Source organism: Oryctolagus cuniculus, chromosome 14 (genome assembly GCF_964237555.1).
Source record: "Oryctolagus cuniculus chromosome 14, mOryCun1.1, whole genome shotgun sequence".
NCBI classification, from domain to species: Eukaryota; Metazoa; Chordata; class Mammalia; order Lagomorpha; family Leporidae; genus Oryctolagus; species Oryctolagus cuniculus.
Genome location: NC_091445.1, coordinates 25,881,211 through 25,902,430, shown reverse-complemented (window position 1 = coordinate 25,902,430; position 21,220 = coordinate 25,881,211). Strand labels below are relative to the sequence as shown.

The window sequence follows — 21,220 nt, the reverse complement described above, 5'->3', positions numbered from 1 at the left end:
CAGGTGTGGGGCTACTCATCACCGCCCTTCGGAGAAGTCAGTTTGTTAATTGCTAAAGGTGCACCACGGTAACTATGGCAACACCATGGTAACATGTTATATGGCATAGCTCTGTAGATGGTGGTGCTTCATTTCCCTTATTCCTCAGTTCTTTGAGTGCACATCACTCAAATAAGTCGTCAATACGTTAACCCTTGGGAAGCAGGCCTTCTGCCTAGCAGTTAACACAACCTCAGCCTGTGTCAGTGCTGGAGTTTGATGCCTGTCTGAAAGTCCTGACTCTAGCTTCCTGCCAATGCAGACTCAGGGAGGCAGCATCGATGGGTGAAGCAGTTGGGTTTCTGTCACCCACGTGGGCATTCTGGATTGCATTCCTGACTCCCTGCTTTGGTCCTGGCCCATCTGGGGAGTGAACCAGCAGATGGAAGCTCGCTCTTTCTCTCTCTCTCTTTCTCTCAAATAAATAAAATTTTCTGAAAAAAAAAATTCCTAACCCTTAAATTAATCTGTCTTTAGAGGATGTAGGCTAAAAGGGTGTGTTATCTTAAGTTATAGAGAAATGGCTGTCTCCAGGGAGTGAGATTAGCCTTCCGGGGCGGGGGGGGGGGGGGGGGGCGGGGAGAGTGTGACAGAAGAGTATTCACTTCCTTTATAAGACTTAGGATTTCTCAAACTATTGCCATTCATTACTTTCATAAAATAGAAATTTATTTAAAAAGTTATATAATATGCCTGCCACTAAGTGCGTTTTAGATTGCTCAGGTGCCTTTTGTGTCTTCCTAACCATTCCAAGAAATAACAATTATTTTAGTAACACTACGGTAATATGTGGTGTACCCGTCTGCATTCACATACACTTTATAGATTTTTCTAAAACAAACCTTTTATGAAAAGTAAAGGAAGACGTCACGTTGAGATCGATAGCTCCTTGCATCCTGCTTTAAGTGTTATATCTTGAAGTAGCAGCAAGTGCTTTATGGCAGAATCACGATAAGTCAATCTATAGACTTATCCTAATGAATTATAGAGGAATAGGAGGGAGCTAAAAAAGGAAACCATTTTATTTTTAACATCGAGTGTCTTCTGAAAAATGGAACTGAGGGTAGAATTAATGATTTAATTAAACCACTTAATGTTTTATTAAAGTCGATATGGCCTAGAGTTCCTGTGCAACCATCAACTTATCCATAAAACCTCAGATTTGTTTTCAGCAAAGAATTCATATTTATGATTCGATGTGCTTGTATTACAGAGCCTGGAATTATGTTCAGGAATCACATACAGCCTGTATTCTAAAACCTTTCCACTAGAGGAGTACAAAATTCTACTGAAAAAAAAAATCAGGTCAGGTTCTGAAACTGATTTATTCAGCTCGGTTACTACTCTCCGAGAGGAGCTCTATTTCTGCTCCACTCAGCAGAATTTCTGTTCCGCTTAAAGGCAAAGGCAGGCCTCAAGGTCACCAGCGTCAAACCCACTTGAGGTCGGTGCCTTCGGCAGGAGGCACTGATACACCCAAGGTGATTTTCTCACTAGAGCTTCTGAGACCCTTCCTATTCTTTGGAGTATGTTTTCTCTCATCTTTAACTCCCCCCCACTGCCACTGCCCCCATTCTGTATCCAATATAAATTTGTCTGTTTCTCCCTGAAAGTAAATAGTCAAAAAAGAGGAGAGGAAAGAAAGAAGGGGAGGCCTGCAAGATCATTGACAAGGCTACCCGGTTTGCATTGGGAGCACTGGGAGGAGTGGCAAGGGTCCTAGTAGAGACAGCAAGAATGAAGACACGCAAAACCAGTGAATACAATGCAACGCAGTGTGAATGTGCACCTCTCGTTTGGCCTAGTGCACATCGGTTCATTTATAAGACCTGGGACGGTGTGAGACCACAGATCAGTAATCAGTTACGCGGGCTAAGGCTCCATGCCCTTGCCAGTCCTATTAATGGCTTTGCTTTGGTCTGTGTATTGCTAGGGGGAACTTTCCAGACAAAATCTGCCTTCAAACAGAAAGGAGAATCTGTCGCTGTGTTGCTGACCTCCATGTTCAACATCAAAGCCTCTGGTGGCGGGTCGTGTTTCCACACTCGCCCAGGGCCAGGGTCTTCTCTGGTCACTCATCACACACACATGGAGGAATGTTGTATTCCAATGTGTGACCCACACGCTTCAGGGCAACCCAATGTCACAGGCACCTTTATCTCTACATGCAACATAACTTTTCTTCAGTTCCAATGAAAATTTTAAAACTCCACAGGTTTCAAATGAATGGTGTTACAAGACAATGACCACTTGGTTTGAAAATTTTATGTCAGGGCTGGCGTTGTGGTGCAGCGAGTTAAGCTGCTGCCTCGCTATGCTTGTATTCCATATAAGAACACTGGTTTAAGTCCCGGCTGCTCCGCTTCTGATCCAGCTCCCTGCGTATGCACAAGGGAAACCAGCCGGGAATGACCCAAGAGCTTAGGCCCCTGCCACCCACATGGGAGACTTGGATTGGAATTCCAGGAACCTGGCTTCAGCCTGGCCCAGCCCTGGCTGTTGTGGCCATCTGGGGAGTGAACCAATAGATATAAGATTCTTTCTCTCTCCCACTCTCTCTTTGTCTCTCTCAGTCACTCTGCCTTTCAAATAAATCTTTAAAAGTAAATAAAAAATAAAAAGATTTTTGATGTAATTGACTATTGGCATACCTTGAGATATACATCCTCACACGAATGTCTACTTTTCACTGTTCCACATACTCTGTTTCCTTATAATCTCTTTGCTCATAGTCTCCTACACCATTTGTCTCTTAATTCTCTGCCCCAAAGGTTTCCATAACCTTATTCTTGCCCTGATTGCTGAACTATGGGGTGGATTTTTTTCTTATTCTTTCCTTCCTTTTCTTTTTAAAATGTGTTTATTTCAGGGGCAGACAGGCAGAGACAGAGAGCTAGACACAGACCAAAATGCTTCCATTTGCTGGTTCAGTTGCCAATTGCCTACAAAAGTCAGGGCTGGGCTGAAGCTGAAGCTAGGAGCCCGAACTCAATCCAGGTTTGGTGATAAGGACCCAATCACTTTAACCATCCTCTGTTGTTCCGAGTCTGTGTTAGCCAGACTTTTTCATAAAGCACTTTACCCATGAACTTCTTGAAGAATCCTAATATGTGTGTATTTCAAAATGCACCAAAATTAACTTACCTTTTAATTTCATTTTCCACAAACTTTTTCATAGCTACCAATTTCTTTCTCTTTTAAAATTTATTTTATTTATTTGAAAGAATTAGAGAGAGAGAGAGAGAGAGAGAGAGAGAGAGAGAGATCTTCCATCCCCTGGTTCACTCCCCAAATGGCCACAACAGCTGGGGCTGGGCTGAGCTGAAGCCAAGAGTCTGGAGCTCCAGCTGAGTCTCCTGTTACTATAAAAACATGTAGAACCTCAGGTTAAAGTTCTGGACACCTGGCTTGAAGCCAAGGTACATGTGAAATGGTCCTGCATTCTGAAATGCTCTCAATTTTTTCCTTTTTTTTTCAATAGAACAGATCCATCAGTTTTATAAAGATGTATTCATTCATTTGAAAGATACAGAGAGAGAGAGAGAGGGAGAGAGAGAGAGAGATCTTCTCTCTACTGGCTCACTCCCCAAATTCCCTCTTGGCTGGGGCTGGTCTTGGCCAAAGCTAGGAGTCTGGAACTCTGTCCAGGTCTCTCACATGGGTGGCAGGGGTCCAAGCACTTGGTTCATCTTCTGCTGCCTTCTCAGGTGCATAGCAGGGAGCTGGACCAGAAGCGGAACAACCAGGACTTGAACAGCAGTTCACATGGGATGCAGGCATTATGAGCGGTGCCTTAACCCGATGATTCCTTCCACAAACTTTTTGAAATGCAAATAAACACAGTTTCAGTGGATGATCTTTTTCCATAGAACATGGATGCAATTTAGACTTATTATTTTTAAGGAAAGAAGGAGGGATGAGACGGAAGAGAAGAAGGGAAGTGCTAAAGTTTCCTTTGACAAACACCCATCTTGTTCCCCATTTCTTGTCTTTATTCGGTCCCACAGGCAACTCCCCCACACCAGGCAACCAGCAGCATGAAATGCATAATATTTTTCCAAACTTTTTATACTTACATATGTATCCAGAAATAACACACTGTACATATCCTTCTGTCACTTACTCTTTTATTCAGCGTTAAGGTTTTGAGCTCTGTCCCTGTTGACTTTTATGGATCTAGGGCACTGTCAGCTGATGTTTCTCAAAAATGCCCCCACTGCTGGCTAAGGCAGCAGCACTATTTGCTAAGGCTATGGGAACAAGTGCACCACTCCCATTTACAGTAAGTACCCTCATCCACTGTCACTAAGAAATGGAGGTGGGGCTGAGTGTTTGATGTGGCAAATAGGATGTTACTTAGGACACCCACATCCCATATTGAAGGCTTGGGTTTGAGTGCCAACTCCACTTCAGATTCCAGCTTCTTGCTAATGTATACCTTAGGAGGTGGCAGGTTATAGTTCAAGTACCTGGGTCTCCAGCACTTGCATGAGAGACTCAGATTAAGTTCTTAGCTACCAGCTTCAGTCTGGGCTATATCCGGTTCCTTTAGGAATTTGGGGAGTGTACCTGTAAGTGGAAGATCTCTCTCTCTCTCTTTCTCTCTCTCTCTCTCCTTCCCTCCTCCTTTCTCTTTCTCTCCTCTCCCTTTGAAATATCAAGATAAACAAGTAATATTTAAGTTAAGGTATAACTTTGGCAAATTAATAGAAGGATAACTTTATAGTAAATTTCATATTTAAAACCAAAATGAAGGCCCGGTGCTGTGGTGCAGGAGGTTAATCCTCCGCCTGCGGCGCCAGAATCCCATATGGGCACCAGTTCTAGTCCTGGCTGCTGTTCTCTGCTGATGGCCTGGGAAAGCAGTAGAAGATGGCCCAAGTCCTTGGGCACCTGCACCCACGTGGGAGACCCGGAAGAAGCTCCTGGCTCCTGGTTTCGGATCCTCCCAGCTCCAGCCATGTAGGCCATTTGGGTAGTGAACCAGCAGATGGAAGACCTTTCTCTCTGTCTCTCCCTCTCACTGTCTGTAACTCTACCTGTCAAATAAATAAAAATTTTCAAAAAAAAAAAAAACCTTAAAAATAAATAAAATAAACCCAAATGAAACAGAATACTCTCCTTTGTAAAATTTAAATAATTTTATGCTTGAGAAAAGCTTGTCCCCATCTGGCTAAATGAAGGTGCTATGAAAGTTCAATCCAAGAATACTCCTCGGCTTTGAATCCATTGTCTTTTCTTGTGGTTGAAAATCAGACACATTTTTCCCCAAAAGCTCTTGCCAATGTGTGGTTTCTTCTACAGGAGTTAAGTAAATGTCAACAGGCAGGCCAGCACCCTTAATAATATTTCCATCACTCAGCTGATCTATTTTGGGTGACGGTTTGCATATAAAGGTTCACTCACTCTTCTTGACACATTTCCAGAAAACATGCACATAAGACTCCTACTCTTCAAAGATTTTTCCTCTGCCGATGATCAGCACGTAGCACCTCTTATGCAGCCTTCGATTGCTCAGGTGCTGTTTTTTGACAGCATCCACTTAGCTCTCTGTGTGCATTATTTCTTTAAGTGTGAAGTCTGCACCCCACAGTTCCACCTCAAGTTTTTTTTTTTAAGTCAAAAAGGAAACATCATATTTAATTCAAAGGGGAAAAAAAACCCAGACATTGTCTACATGAATACAACGGAGCAAACCAAGCCCAGAAAGAGTTCTACATCTCGGTGACCACACGGAGGGCAGGGCTGGGGAAAAACGAAACCGCCATGTAGCTTAAGATGCTCTAAGTTACTTGCAAATCAACTCATTTCAGGAGTGGAAGAATCATTGGGTCATCAAATTGTATGCAAATTCTCCCGTGAACGTGCTGTCCCTGTAAAGAGACAATTGTACAAAGTCTGCTATTTCTACATGGAATCAACTCTACTTCAGCTGACTCCCAGGGGAGAGGCAGCCAGCAGGACACTGTCTCCCTGGACAAAGAACATCGAGATGTTCTGTTTCGTGGATTTATATATCTCTTCGTATGTTTCTTCATCAATTTCTAAGGTAGTCACTGTTTCTCCCACATCTCCCAGTATCATATTTAAATGCTGATCATAGCATACAACCTGCCTCGAAGCTCTCAGTCGTTTCTCATTTTCACGTGAATTCATTTATCCAGGCTGAGCCTGAGATCCAGCGGCTCTTCTACAGCGTTCCTAGTTTGTTGCTAGTCCACGTCATCCACCTTGTTTCAAACCCTGCGCCGCTTCTCGCCTCTCGCGAGAGCAGGAGAATGCCTCCGGTCTTGGGGAACCGGGAAGAAGCAATGCCCACCTCAAGTTTTAATAAAAGTTCCTAGAAAAGCTGCACGTGTGACAAGAGTATGTGTGCACCAGTAGGATGGTGGCGCTCTTGATGCACACGCCAACCCCAGAGCCAGGTCCCTGTGCTACATCCACCCTTTCCCATCAAGCCTTCCGCTCTGCTGCTGGTTCTGGGGCTTTAGCCAGCACACTCAAGGCTCCCTTTCCTGTTCTCCACTTGCGAACTCCCGCAGTCTCAGTCAGAGAACAAGCTATTTGTGTTGATAAATGCAGGTAAGGGTGCCGTGTGGTATCATTTTGGGAACCATAAAACCTCTTCTGTACACCCCAGTGGAAAGTCACTGGGCCTTGAGCTATCAGTAGGAGAAACACTGTCTGATGAGAGCAAAGGAAACACAGGGCAAGCAAATCCACCAACTCGGAAAGCCACCATCCCTGCACGGCAAACACTCTGGTCCATTTCTCCCGATCTTTCCCGTCTTTCTGATACCTGTTTTGCTACTTCTAAATACTTCTCTGTCTCTTCTTCAACGTGGACTTGAGTGACCCCAGGGTTAAGGACTACAGGTATTAAAAGGAGAGTTACCACTTGTGCATGCCGCCAAAAACCAGCTGGCTGCAGAATTCACACTGGAGACAAAGTAACATGACATTCTGAGTTGGAACGTCACTTGCTCTGTGTTTTGTTTTGCTTTGTTTTTCAGTTCTGGCAGTAATTTGTTGCTAAAAGTAGGTGACAACTGAGATTATACCTGAACAGATTCACCTTAAGCCCTTGAATGACTCATTTTGTTTCTACTACTTGTAGAACAAGAATAAAAAGATAGCACTTTCTTAATTATCTGGATGTACGTTATTCTTCCACAAAGTTATAATTTAAGCTAATTTTCCTTTAACGAGCTTCCAAAGGAAATCCCCCCCAGTCAGCAGTTGGCTCAAATTGAGAAACCACAAACTTATTTTAATATCAGCCTAAGCAAAACACATAGCAGAGGATAAGGGAGTGGTTAACACTGCCCAGTGTATTCTCGAATCAAAGCTACGGCATTTGAGGGCTTAGAAACTTAATTTTCGATCACTGTGCTTTTATTATACTCTGTCTAGGTAACTAATTGGATCTGACTGCTTGTCCTCAGATGTTCTAGAATGACTGTTTTTAGTGTCAAGAACGAAAAGATGTGTGTCGGTAGAATCTTGCAGCGTAGAATCCTGCCTCTGTGTCCAGAGAACAAGTTGTCACATATTTTCAATGAATAATGCAACAGATCCTAGGGTTTGTCACTTTCAAACACAGTATCGCCTGAAACACAGTATCGCCTGTAACCGGCCACCCTTGCCCATCCTCCTTCCCTGCCAGCAATTCTTTAATGGAAGCCCAAATCCTTCTTACTCTTCCTGTCAGTGCTGCGATCCAGGTTTCTGTTTCTATGCCATCAGCAGTCGCCCCCACTGTCACCTTAGCCCAACCCTTATTTGAATGCTGAAAAGTCTTCCATTTAAAATGCCCCGTATGGGGGGCTCCTGTATTGTAGCATAGCCTGTGAAGCTGCACCCCACAGGAATACTGCTTCCAATCCAGCTCCCTGCTAATGTGCTTGGGAAAGCAGCAGAAAATAGCCCAAGTGCTTGGGACCTTGAACCCATTTGGGAGACCTGGATGAAGCCTCAGGCTCCTGGCTTCAGCCTAAGCTGTTGCAGCCATTTAGGGAGTGAACCAGCAGGTGCAAGGTCTCTCTTTCTCTCTGCTGTCCCCCTCTCTCTGTAACTCCCCCTTTCAAGTAAATAAGTTCCCTTGATCATCTCAGCACCTTACAAAATCTCTGTTCCCCAGCAGTGGTAGGCAGCTCCCAAAGATGGCATTGCCAGATATTTGTGATACGTTATATCATGCAAGAGAGACTTTGCATCCATAATTAAGGCTACAGCTCTTAAAATAGGGCGATTATCCTGGAATATTCTGCTAGGCCCAATGTAATCACATGAGCCTTACAAGAGATTTCTCTCCAGTTAGAGGCAGAAGCAGCATACCAGAAGGGACTGTCAGAGAGATTCAAAACATGGAAAAGTCTACATTCACCCTGGATGGCTCAAAGATGGAGGGAAGGTGACAAGGATTCTAAGCTGCCCTGAGGAACCGAAAGAGGGAACCAGTTGTCAACAAGCAAGGAAATAGACCTCAGCAATGGGACCACAAGAAACGGGTCCTTCCAAAAACTGGAATGGGTGTGGGAGCAGGCTCCTCTCTAAGGCCTCCAATGAAGAGCACAGCCAATGGACCTTTTACCATCAACCATGTAAGACCGAAGTCCGAGGAACCGGAACGTTGAGTCACAGAACTATAAGATAATACAACTTTGTGTGCTGTTGTAAGCTGCTGTGTGCGTGGTCATTTGTTACTGCAGAAATAGAAAACTATTGCACCAACAAATCCATCCAAACTCTCCTTTTCAGGATCCATCAACCAATCGCACTAATTTCCATCTGCTTACAGACATAGGCTTTCAATGTCTGTTTGGCCAGGCTCAGTTTTGTACACAGAGCTTATATTCCTTGGAGGAGAAAAAAAAATGACTAGAGAAGTAAGAAAATAATATAAATTCAGAAATGCAAGATAGAGAAAGCAAGATGTGCTGTCCAGCTGCTGAAAGCATGGTCAATAAAGCACCCCAGCTGTCGGTTCTTCCAGCACCTACTTTGGCCACAAAGAACTGCCTTTCCCAAGATCATGACTTTCCTGAAGAAATCTGCACCTGGTGACTGACTGGGGAAGAGGAGACAGGGAGACCTAGTCACTGGCTCAGCATGCAACAGTCTTTGCTGCAGAGCTCCCCAAAGGGATGCCTGAGGCTTTGTCCAACCCACTTTACAGTTTCACTTCTTCCTCTGCCAAATTCTACCTCCATTCCCATTTTCCTTTACCAAGTTAGTTTCTATGTTACCTTTTCGTTGCTACAAACAAAATACCTGAGATGAACTTCTTGGGAAGGGAAAAGGTTTATTTCTGCTTACTGTTTTGGAGTTTCACAGTATAAGATCAGGTGGCTCCATTAGTCTGGCATCTGTTGAGGGCAGAGCACATACAGAAGGAGGATCACATGGTGTCCCTGGAAACACAGAGGGAGCACACTCTGCTGCTATAACCTGCTGTCAAGAACTACCTGCCAAGAGTAAGCTCACAGTAACCTGAACACCTTCAACAAAGGCCACCTCCCAGACACCGTAATTGTATCAACCCTCTACCCTGAAGCTGTCAACCATTACTACTGATCCATTAGCCATTAACACAAGACATTGAGGGTTAAGTGTCTGCATGGTTTGGGGAGCTAAATCCTGTTCAAACTGCCAAGTCCTGGCTTTGGACTGGCCCAGCCCTGGCTGTTGTGGGCATTTAGGAATAAAATAGCAAGTGGAAGCACTCTCTCTCTCTCTCTCTCTCTCTCTCCTCCCAACCCACTCCCTCCCTCTCTGCCTGCTCCCCTACTCTGTTTTTCAAATAAATAAATAAACACAATTTTAAAAAGAAAATAAGGCAGGTTAAGGAGAGTGTCTGGGATAGCAACACAGAGGAAGGCAATAACATAAAAATCCTCCTGTAATAAAGACTCAAAAATTAAGTTTTAAAAATGATTTTTAAGCTTGTATGAAACTAGGAAATACCTTGGAATTCAATAAACAAAGGTAAAATTGAAAACAAAATAGTAACAGTGTAAGCTAACATTGGATGGGAAGTAGTTGGACTTTCACATAGAATTTGACAAGAGCTCTGATTTTAATGCATACACAGGGATAGGAGAAAAGACCATAGGCCCATGTGGAGCAGAAATTGGCTTTGCAACTCTTACCCAAACCTGTGACTCTAGGGGAATTACACCTTTAGTAGATGGATCTCAAGCTATCTGCCAACAAAAACTACCCAGAAGCTTAGTTCTGCCATGAATAAGAAAAATAAATACCTCATATGCCCAAGATTGTATCACACATGAGGTATGAGTTCCACTTGGGTGGTTTAAGAATTCCCAAGCAGAGAATGAAGGTATGTCCTGGGCACGAAACATCTCTGGGTGGCAGCAAACCAGTCTGTTCTAGATTGCGACAGAAAGAAACAGCACCAGCAGGTGAGAACACAATCAAAGGATCACAAGACACACATCAGGGAACTGACTGGGATGAGGGCCAGGCAGACAGCATCTCATAAAACAAGCATAATTAAAATAAAATAATTAAAGTAAAATAGGAGATAAACATATTGAAACTACAATATCAAGACACTGAAACAAGAATACTAAACAAATTTGAAAAACAAAATTACTCCTGAAAACAAAAACATTTAATGATTGAAAGTAAAAATTCAATGGTTAGGTTAAACAGCAGGTCAAACAAAGCTGAAGAAAGAATTAGCAAAATAGAAAATGCCTCTAAGAACATTCATCCAAAGCAGTATAGGACATGGAAGAGCCAGGCAGAGCTGCATTCAAGAGAATCTGTTGAGGGATGAGGGTTAACTGACAGCCACAGGCACTGAAACTTCAGACTGGCCAGTGCATTTATCTGAGCTCTAGTTTCAGGAACACTAGACCTAGGCTATTCCTGTCCAACAGGAAATTCTACAAAATTCAAGAACTGCTTTACAGTCTAAGGTCTTTCCTACCAGGTCCTTCCTTCCTTTTCTCATTGCCGGTCCTACAGGATGGCCTGAAGTCTCCCTCCTTTTGTGCCTTTCGTTTCTCTAATAAATCTGCAAATCTAATCCTGCCTTGGCTTCCTTCTCTTAGAGAGGACGGAGACACACAAAAACGGAACTGCATTCACATTTTATATGGGATGGGATCATCCGAATCAGGGCACTTAATAGCTATTTTACTCTATAAGGGCCAAGAAGTGGCCAGAGTTTGATTAGATTTATTTTTCCCTAAGAATGCCTGTTAAGATTTTAAAGAAAAATCCTCAAAGATTATAAATGGAATGAAATTTTTGGAAACCTAAAAGAAAAATGAATACAGGAAATGTTATTCATTAAATAGAAATATAAAGAAGAAAACTCAAAGCAACAAAAATATGAGATAAGTAAAAAGCACAATTTATGATGGGAGAAAGGGTCAAGAAAAACAATAATCAAATCAAGATCTGTATTCAAGTTGAGACTCTTGTATTCATGTGGGTTATTAAAATTGAACTTACATGCTGGAATAAGGAAAGCATTAACCTTGAAGTTACCCAAAAACTAAAATTCTATGGAAAGTTAGTCTAAGAAAAGATTGCCTAAAATTGGAGTGAATTTTTAATATAAGAAAGAGCATTTTAAAAATGTTTAAGTATTCAACAGGGAAAAACAAAGGCATTTGATAATGATAAAAGGAATTCACTATAAGTACAATAACCCTGAATCTGTAAGCACCTAACAACATGCTTTGAAAATGCATAAGCAGACTAGTGCCACGGCTCACTAGGCTAATCCTCCGCCTGCGGCGCTGGCACCCTGGGTTCTAGTCCCGGTTGGGGCGACGGATTCTGTCCCGGTTGCTCCTCTTCCAGTGCAGCTTTCTGCTGTGGCCAGGGAGTGCAGTGGAGGATGGCCCAAGTGCTTGGGCCCTGCACCTGTGTAGGAGACCAGGGGGAGGCACCTGGCTCCTGGCTTCGGATGGGCGCAGCACGCTGGCCGTAGCAGCCATTTGGGGAGTGAACCAACGGAAGGAAGACCTTTCTCTCTGTCTCTCTCTCTCTCACTGTCTAACTCTGCCTGTCCAAAAAAAAAAAAAAAAAAAAAAGTATCCCTGTATGTAATATTCAGAACCAATTATTAGAGTATATCTATTCTTTGTAATTAGATGTAAAACATTTACAAAAATTAATCAAATTAGATACAACTGAGCAAGACACAACAATGACAATGAGCAATGACACAATGCAGACCCGTTCTCTAACCAGAATAAAGACCAATTAGAAGCCAGCAGCAAAACATCCCCCAAATCTCATACATTTGAGAATGTTGAAACACAAGTTTAAACATTTTGTGGTTCAAAGATTAAATAGTAACAGAAATTATTTTAAAAATTAGAATTCAACAACAGTGGGTCACAGTTGATGTCATACTTGACAAGAGTTCACAGTCTCACATTCTTGTGCTGCAGGAAATTTGTTAAATAAAATGACAAGCATTCAATCCAAGAGGTCAGTGTAAAATTTAAAAAGTAAGCCCAAACAAAGTAAAACTGAGAAAGAAGAGTAAATGTGTGGAAAGGAGTGGATATTTTAGACATAATGGTAATAAATAGTCTCTCTAAGGAGATGACATTTGGACAAATACAAACTTTTTTTTTTAAAGTAGCAGCATACACATTTCACTTTCTGCTCTGCTATGGAAGGAGACAGGAAATTTGCCTTCCAGTCTACAGTTCGCAGCAGGTGTATATACAGAGTGGAAAATCATGCATCTCTTGGTTCACGCATCTTCCCTAAGGGATAAAGTCATCGCTACTGCAAGTGTTGTAAGAATAGATCTCCTGGGGAGAGGGTGATGACAGAGTGTGGGAAGGGAGTTCGTTCTCTGAAAACTGGAGAAGCTCTTAGTTCCGTCACCCAGTGGCCCCAGTGAAAATTGGCATCTGCCCCATGTATTCCCGGCCACGCAACCCCGCACCTTTGTGATAAAAGATTCCCCCTGCCTACTCCCTACAGATACGACCACCCTTCCTGGCTCCAACACCACCAACTCGTGGCCAGTCAGAGGCTTGCGCTTCGCCTCCTAAGGTAGCTTGTGCTCATGGCTTTTGCCCTTCCCACCCTGTCCATCACCCCATCAGGTTAAGCTGACTGCTAACTCACTTTCTCCCGAAGAGGTTACCCCGTCCTTTACAACAGCACCACTGTCACAACGCAGCTCATCCATCATCACTGAGAATTTTACTCCCCTCTATTTTGATCCAATTTCCCACACCTGAGTCTGCAGGAAATCCACCTGGGGCCTCCTTATTACATCTCTCTACTGCTCTAACTAGCACTTATCATCTGATTATTCTCTTACTTCCTTCCTTGACTTTATTTACTTGATTTTTATGCCTCCTCCCAACCCTACAAAATTATTATCTCCATGAGAGCGGGACCTTCTGTATCTTGTTCGCTACAATAAGCCCCTCTGCTGATGCTGCCAGGCACATTGAAGGAACTTCACAAATATTTGTGAAAAGATTAATTCCCATAATGAACGAGTTTTTTCCATATATGACCAGGGAATCTTCTTTCCATATGAGGCAAGAGGGAGGATCATTAGCACCAGAGCCGCTCCTTGGCACAATTCTGCCATTTTAGCGTGTAAGTGACTGTCGAGATAATGGTATGCAGTTCTCTCTTGTCCATCTTTCTCTGCCACATGAGAATTACGCTCCCGATATGCTGGCCTCGTGCCCAGATTCAACGGACTATACTACATCGATTTTAGCTGGGGCAAGATGCCAGCCAAGGACCATTTGGGAAGAATTTCCCACAGTAGGCAGAACGTGACACTTCATATGCAAGCTTAAGCTGCTCTCATCAGCAAGTGATGCTAGGCAGGCTCCTTTAGAGCCTGCACTGTGAAGCGGTACACCTGGGCGTTCTGGAACATGACAGCAGACGAACTGTCTCCTGTTTAAACCCCACCGCATGCAAACCCGGGAAATCCACTCACACAGCAAGCAACTTCCCGGATCTTGTTCATTGCAGACAGTTTGTGGCTCCTAGTTAATCCTCACCTCCTTGAAAGACTTTCTCTCTGTCGTTCACTGACATCAAAGTTGCCTAAAAGCTCAGTAATCAGCAACACCCAGGTCAATGTTATTCACATTATCTTTGATTTTTCAGCAAAACTGTGTTGAGCCAAAAAATAAAATGTTAATTGAGAAGAAAATGGCCATAGAATAAAAGTGTTACTTTAATTAACAAACAATTTCCTGGTCAAGTATTCAAACTATTCAGCTTTATTTTTTTTTGAGATTTATTTTATTTATTTGAAAAGCAGAGCTATAGCAAGAGAGGGGAAGAAACAGAGAAAGGCAGACAGACAGACAGACACACACACACACAGAGATCTTCCACCTGCTGATCCACTCCTCAAATGGCCATAATGGCCAGAGCTCAGCCAGGTAAAGCCAGGAGCCAGGAGCCAGGTTCTTCATCCGGGTCTCCCACGGGGAGGCAAGGGTCCAAGCACTTGAGCTGTCCTTCTCTGCTTTTCCCAGCGCATTAGCAGGCAGCTGAACCAGAAGTGAAGCAGCTGAAACGTGCACTGGTGCCAATACAGGATGCTGGTATTGCAGGTGGCAGCTTAACCAGCTGCACTACAGCGCCAGCCCCACCCCAGTCAACTTTCACTGAGTCCTGTAAGACCAGTTAGTAAGGTCTGATGGGCTGCACTGACAGACTCTCTGACCCATCTCACATTTTGCTTGTTCCAGAGAGAACAGTCTTTCTAGATTTCCTTGCTATTTGTTTTCTCTTGACTCCCACTAATTTTATGAGCTTATTTGTTTCCCCAATAAAACACAGGCTGCTTACAGATGAGAACCATGTCTTGTTTTCTCATTGTGTCCCCAGAGTTCAGTGCATTGTCTGGAATAGAATGAGTGCTAAATATATGGATTCCATTGAATAGATGAACCAATATAGATAGATGCACACAAGGAATAATGAATGAACCACTGTGAACATTATAGCTTATCCCTCAATTCAGACACTGCTCAACCCAAGACTTCTGATACAGCTACGTAGGGGCTGTCTCTTTAGACATGGCAGTTCTCCAGCTGAATGTCCTATAATTCCATCTAAATCTGACCTTGTCTACCAGGTGATCATGTCGGAGCCTACAGGCCCAGGGCTCAGTTCCACAAGGTGGCCCCATGCCAGAGGCCACACACAAATCTCAGGTTGTGACCTGTACTTCTGGTCAACTTGGCTATAAACCAAAGGTTCCCACAGCCTTCTCTTGGGTTGGATTAATTTGTTAGAATGGCTCACAGAACTCTGGGATATGCTTTATTTATGTTGAGTAGTTTATTAATAAAGGGTCTAATACAGAACACAGATGTATAGCCAGATGAAGAGACCCCTGGAATGATCTGGAAGGGTGCTGAGTGCAGGAGCTTCTGTCCCCCTGGAGTTAGGTGATGGTGCCCGCAGCTCACAATGTGTTTGTCAACCCAACCTGGAAGTTCTCCTAACCCCATCACTCAGGCACTCTCATGGATACTTCAGCACAGAGGCATGCTAGCATCTTCACTATTTCCAGCTTGGTGTGGTCTTTCTAGTGAGCAATCCTGTCCAGAAGTCCCTGGGACAATAGACACTCCTATCATCCAGAAAATTCCAGTAGTATTAGGAGCTCTGTGTCAGCAACCAGGGCAGAGGCCAAAGATTAGAACAAGAGATTCTTTTTAAATATTTTTATTTATTTATTTGAAAGTCAGAGTTACACACACAGAGAGAGAGAGAGAGAAAGAGGTAGAGACAGAGAGAGAGAGAGGTCTTCCATCCACTGGTTCACTCCCCAGATAGCCAAAACAGCCAGAGCTGTGCAGATCTGAAGCCAGGAGCCAGGAGCTTCTTCCAGGTCCCCCACATGGGTGCAGGGGCCCAAGGACTTGGGCCATCCTCCAGTGCCTTCCCAGGCCACAGCAGAGAGCTGGATTGGAAGTGGAGCAGCCGGGTCTCAAACCGGTGCCCATGTGGGATGCCGGTGCCTCTGGCCAGGGCTTGAACCCGCTGTGCCACAGTGCCGGCTCCAGAACGAGAGCTTTTATTGGTACCTTATTGCTCAGGAAATTACAAGAGTTTTAAAAGATCTGTGTCAGGAACTGGGAGCAAGCATCTATCGTCTATCATTTCTTGTCTTTCTGGTCACGCTCAGAGCTTCCACTTATACTGCAGGAGACATTCAGCCCAGGCTCAGGAACAGCCCAAGGGAGATTGTATCCTCACAGAAATATTCCACTAATGAAAGTTGAGAGTCATTGAGTGGATAGATACCAGCTTCCTGCCCTTCGGACAGACGAGTATCAGAAGTGTTCTGTACTTGCTTGTTCAAGTCTCAGCAGAGTCCATCCCCTGTTGCCCACAGCCACGCTCATGCTACCATGGCCTTGTGCTGACTTTGACTGCTCTCTCCTGCACACCTGCTTCCTGGGATCATCACACATGCCAACTACCTGCTCCCAAGTCCTTGTGCCTAGCTTTATGTTCCTGAAATTCAAAGTATCATAATGGGTTTATGTGGGACTCTCGATTTGAGAAGAATGGCCAAGATCCTAAATGACCTAGGACATGATGACAGTCTCAGAAACCATACATGAGAATACATCACACCACGTAGGATCCACCACTGAGCAACATAATGGAAGGGAAAGTATTGAATCTAGTTCTAGAACATAGAAAGTGCCTATCAATTGACTCCTTCTGTCTTTCCCGTCTACTTTTCATTCTCTCTGCATTTTCTTTATAGTCTGTGTAGGAACTCAAAGACATCAGTTTCCAAGCTACACCCACCAATTTTGCTGCTCAAAAGGCCCCACAGTGATCATCCTTTCTGGACGTTAAGGTGCCTTCATAAAAATCCAGTTGTATGCCCTAGGAAGGAACCTTTATTTTCCTGAAACCAAAAAAGAAAACTGAAGGCCAGAATTCAAGTAAGGTCCATTGATGTATTACAGCTCTCCAGAGACAGACCAGTAGGAGGCAGAGAGAGGTAAGGAAGGAGGAGGGGACTTACTGAGGGGATTGACTCACTATTATAGCGTTTGAGAAGTCACACAACAGGCTGTGTACAAGCTGGAAACACTGGGATGCTGGTAGTGCAGCTTAGTCCAAGCCCAAAAGCCTCACAGCCAAAGAAGTGACTGTCTAACTTAGTCCAAGGCTAAAGGCCTGAGAACCCCAGGAGGCCCACTGGCGTAAGTCCTGCCGTCCAATTGCCAGAGAGCCTACGCTTCCAATAATGAGAATAAGGGTGTCCCAGAAGAGGAGGAAGGTGAGGGAGAATTTGCCTTTCTTCTACCTTTCTGTTCCATCCAGATCCCCAGAGGGTGGGATGGTGCCTATCCATGTCTAAGGCCAACTCCCCTACTGAGGCCATGGACTTGTGTGTCAATCTCCTTTGCACACGCCCTCACAGACACATCCAGAAATAATATTTTATCAGCTCTCTGGGTATTCCTTCATCCATGCAACTTGACAACTAACACTAACCATAACTCTCTCAGGGGGTGCCTCTCCAAGAAGGCAGACGTGAGACCACAGGGCACCAAAGGATTGTCCAAAATGAGGAGAAGAAGAGCAGAGCAGAGTCCATTTACTTCTTTTTGTACCCAGGAACAACCTCACTACTGAATGCACAGGCCTGTGGCAGTTCTGGTGGTGCTGCCTGAGCTGGGGAAACTGCCCTTACTGATGACGTCAGGCTTGTGAGGAGAGCTGCTTTGTGTGTCAGGGCTCAGTCCCCACTACCATACACACACACATGCACTTCCTTACGTCAAAGAAGGTAATGCAGTTCAGACAACTGAGAGGACTCGGTGAAGTGTCAGTCCAGATGGGAGGGACACCAATCCACGCTCAACACCCCGTAGCACTGCCAGTGTTGTCTCAGTTGTGCCGACATTAAATCATTTCTGCTGGATACCTAATCAAATCATTGTATTTCCTTTATGTCACTCCTACCTCCAAAAGGAACTTAAGCTAGCTGTAATGCAAGAGGCCTAATGACACTTAATCAAGAATAAAGTCCCAAGAGTTATGGGAGAACTGTAAAACAGCACAGCCAAGGGGATCTATAATGATTGAACAAAAGTTGTGAGTCTCTTGGAAGCCAAAGCGTAAAGGAGATATGGTGAAAGTGTATGACCTTCACTGTACATTTAATTTTTTGTGATTTTTAAAAAATCTATTTAAAAGCAGAGACAGAATGAGAGAGAGATAGCAGCTCCCATCTGCTGGTTCAGTGCCCAGATGTCTCCATTGACTGAAGCCGGGGTGGAGGTCAGGAGTTGGAACTCAAGAATTCTCCCATGTGGATGGCAAGAATCCAGTTCCTAGAGCCATCACTACCACCTCCCAGAATCCAGACTTAAAGTTCTCCCTTTTATTGACTGATGCTCCTGAGTCAGTTTTCCTTTTCTTATAAATATAACATTTATTAACTGATAAAATTCCAGTGAAAGTGTGGGGAGCTTCCTTAGGGTGACACCCTGGTATCTCCCTCACTCAGTCCTCATTAGGAAGCAGAAGGCTCCACTGGAAAGTCTGGGAGGAGAAACTGAGCATGCCCCGTCCAGCCCTTCTTAGTTCTTCCAGAGAGTCCACAGTGAGTGCCGCTGAGGAGACCTGGGTTTCTGGCTCTCTGTCATTGACTGTTTCTTAAGCCTTGCAATTCAGTGTCAGCAAGTGCGTGACTGCCGTGTAAGTGCTCTTGTCCCACTGTCTGCATAACCAACCCAGTCCTGACCACTGAGACTGACTCCTCTCTCTCTCTCTCTCTACCTTCCCCTTAGTGGGTTCAGACCTAGATGGGAAGAAACTGTGGTGTGTATTAGGTATCATCAAATCCCAACAGAAATCAGGGGTCATTTCAATAACCTAAAATAATTTTTACTATGAATTGAAAACTTCTGAGATGACTGAACATGGATAGGAGAGTACACCTAATATGTTCACAGACTGATCCTAAATCCAGTGGTTAGTGGTTAGATGAGAGATTTACTCCAAGTGTAGGCTAATCCACTTCTGTGAGCTTCGATGGTCATCGTAGCTCACTTTTTCCTCCGTTCACTGCTCATCATAAAGAGGGCTTGAGAACTCAGATTTGATAGAACATGCTCTCAGAATTGTAACTATGCCTGCTAAAGGGACAAATGCTGAGTTGTCATGTGCTTGTGGGATGTGTTTACAGATTCTGATAAATTCTAAGTGTGATGGGCTTCTGTGTAAATGTCTCAGAAGGACCCTTTCTCTAAAAACTAGCACTCTTGAGGAGACTCTGTATTGAAGATCAGAAGAAGTAATGATTAATAAAAGTTGGAATGGCTGACATTTAGTGCAAAAAACACAAGTTATATCCTAGCTTTGGTGTTTATACCTTGCACTTTTACGGAGAATACTAAGTAGTAAATGAACACCGATGGTTGATGAGGCAGGCACTTGGCATGCCCGCATCCCATAGTGGAGTGCCTGGTTTGACTCCCAGCTCCCCTCCTAATTCCAACTCCCTTCTAATGTACGACCTCAGAGGCAGCAGGTGACAGTTTAAGTGGTTGAGTCCCTGTCACCCACACGAGAGATCTGAATGTTGTCACAGCTCCGCATTCTGTTTTTCTGAGCCATGTCTCAGCTTATTGCAGGCATGTGGGCAGTAAACTAGTTAATGGGAGCTCTCTGTCTCTCTTTCTTGTCTTCTGATCCCTCTCTCTACTTCTCAAATAAAATAAATCATTAAAATAAATTGAAATGAGACAATATATATATGTACACACACATTATCAGTTTACTAAATGGATAAAATCAGGAACCATATGACAAATACTGAAGTATAGTCTACTGTCATTCATTGTTGCCTATTCACAACTTAGCTGTTTGACCTACAAAATTAAATGTTTATGTAGTTTCCAGGACAATCTCATATGCACAAGATTATAAACCTGAATCTACAAGATAAGTAAAGACATTTCAACTTCTCCAAGATTACATTTTCACTTTAGTGATTTCACCCAAAGATAGAAATCAGTCTTGGGGTCTCAGTCATTATGTATAACAGATGAGAAAGATTTTGGAATGGAGTGACCTTAACTCAAGTCCAAGATGGACCCTTGTTTCCCAATTAGCACCACAGTCCTCTGAAATGCCAACAACGCCTTTCATAAAATATTTTAAAAAAATCTCCAATTTCACTGTCTCTTCTATACAGAGCTAGAGAACCTTGCACTTATTCAAGCATCCAAGCTTAAAGTGAGCAAACATCACAAATCCTGCAAACATATTGTGTCTTAGGAAAGAAATCACAGCATGTGCATAGCTCTGATACCACATTTGCAATTCTTAACTACTTTTTCAAGCACCTTACTTCTGCAAAAAGAAAAAATCATCCAAGTCTAAGAATTAGTGGTGAGTAAAGTTGGCAACATTTGAATTTTTCCCATGTCTATTTATAACACCATATTTTAAACAAATTCAACTTAAAACAAAAACTCTGAGTATACCTTGGACAGGAATTGTCTACAGTGATAGCAAAAGCAAATGGCAGCCTCACCACACTCTCCATCAATGTACTCAAAGCCCCCAACTAGCATCCCAACTAAGGAATTATATTGGGTTTGCTATGCGAATGAAGCTTTAAGACAAGTCCCATATTTTCATGAGCATTAAAGTCATCCCTAATAAGTATGCAATCTGGGTGAAAACCAGTTGTTCTTCTATGCAAACATGACATCGAAACCAGCTCTTCCTTCCAGTCAGACTGTTATCCTAAGCCTGCATACATGGATACTTTGAGTGCACCCGTATTAATCATTTGATTCTTTACATTTTCTAAATAACCATGTATAATTAAATAAGTTTAATAACCATGACCACAAGCATAACCTAATAACAGTAACTATAAAGAAAAATAATAACTACATGGGTAACCATATTTAGCCAATGATAGATGTTATAGCATTATTTTTAGTATTTTATTTCTTATTAGATTAACATGACATTCTCCAAGAAGCTCCTTAACTTTCTCAGAACTGTTATTTGAATTAAAATATGGAAATAATCCTATTGTCAAAATCAGCAATTCAATATGAACAGATTTGATGTAGGATTCAAATTCATTTGGCCAAGTAGACTTTCTCGTCAGTTAAATGTGCGTTTTAAT

At 43.2% G+C, this 21,220-nt stretch overlaps 1 pseudogene; it reads right to left on the bottom strand.

Moving 5' to 3' along the window:
• Nucleotides 1–1,575: 1,575 nt before the first annotated feature.
• Nucleotides 1,576–13,234, bottom strand: LOC108177247 (U6 snRNA-associated Sm-like protein LSm3 pseudogene; annotated as a pseudogene).
• Between the last annotated feature and the right edge of the window lie 7,986 nt (nt 13,235–21,220).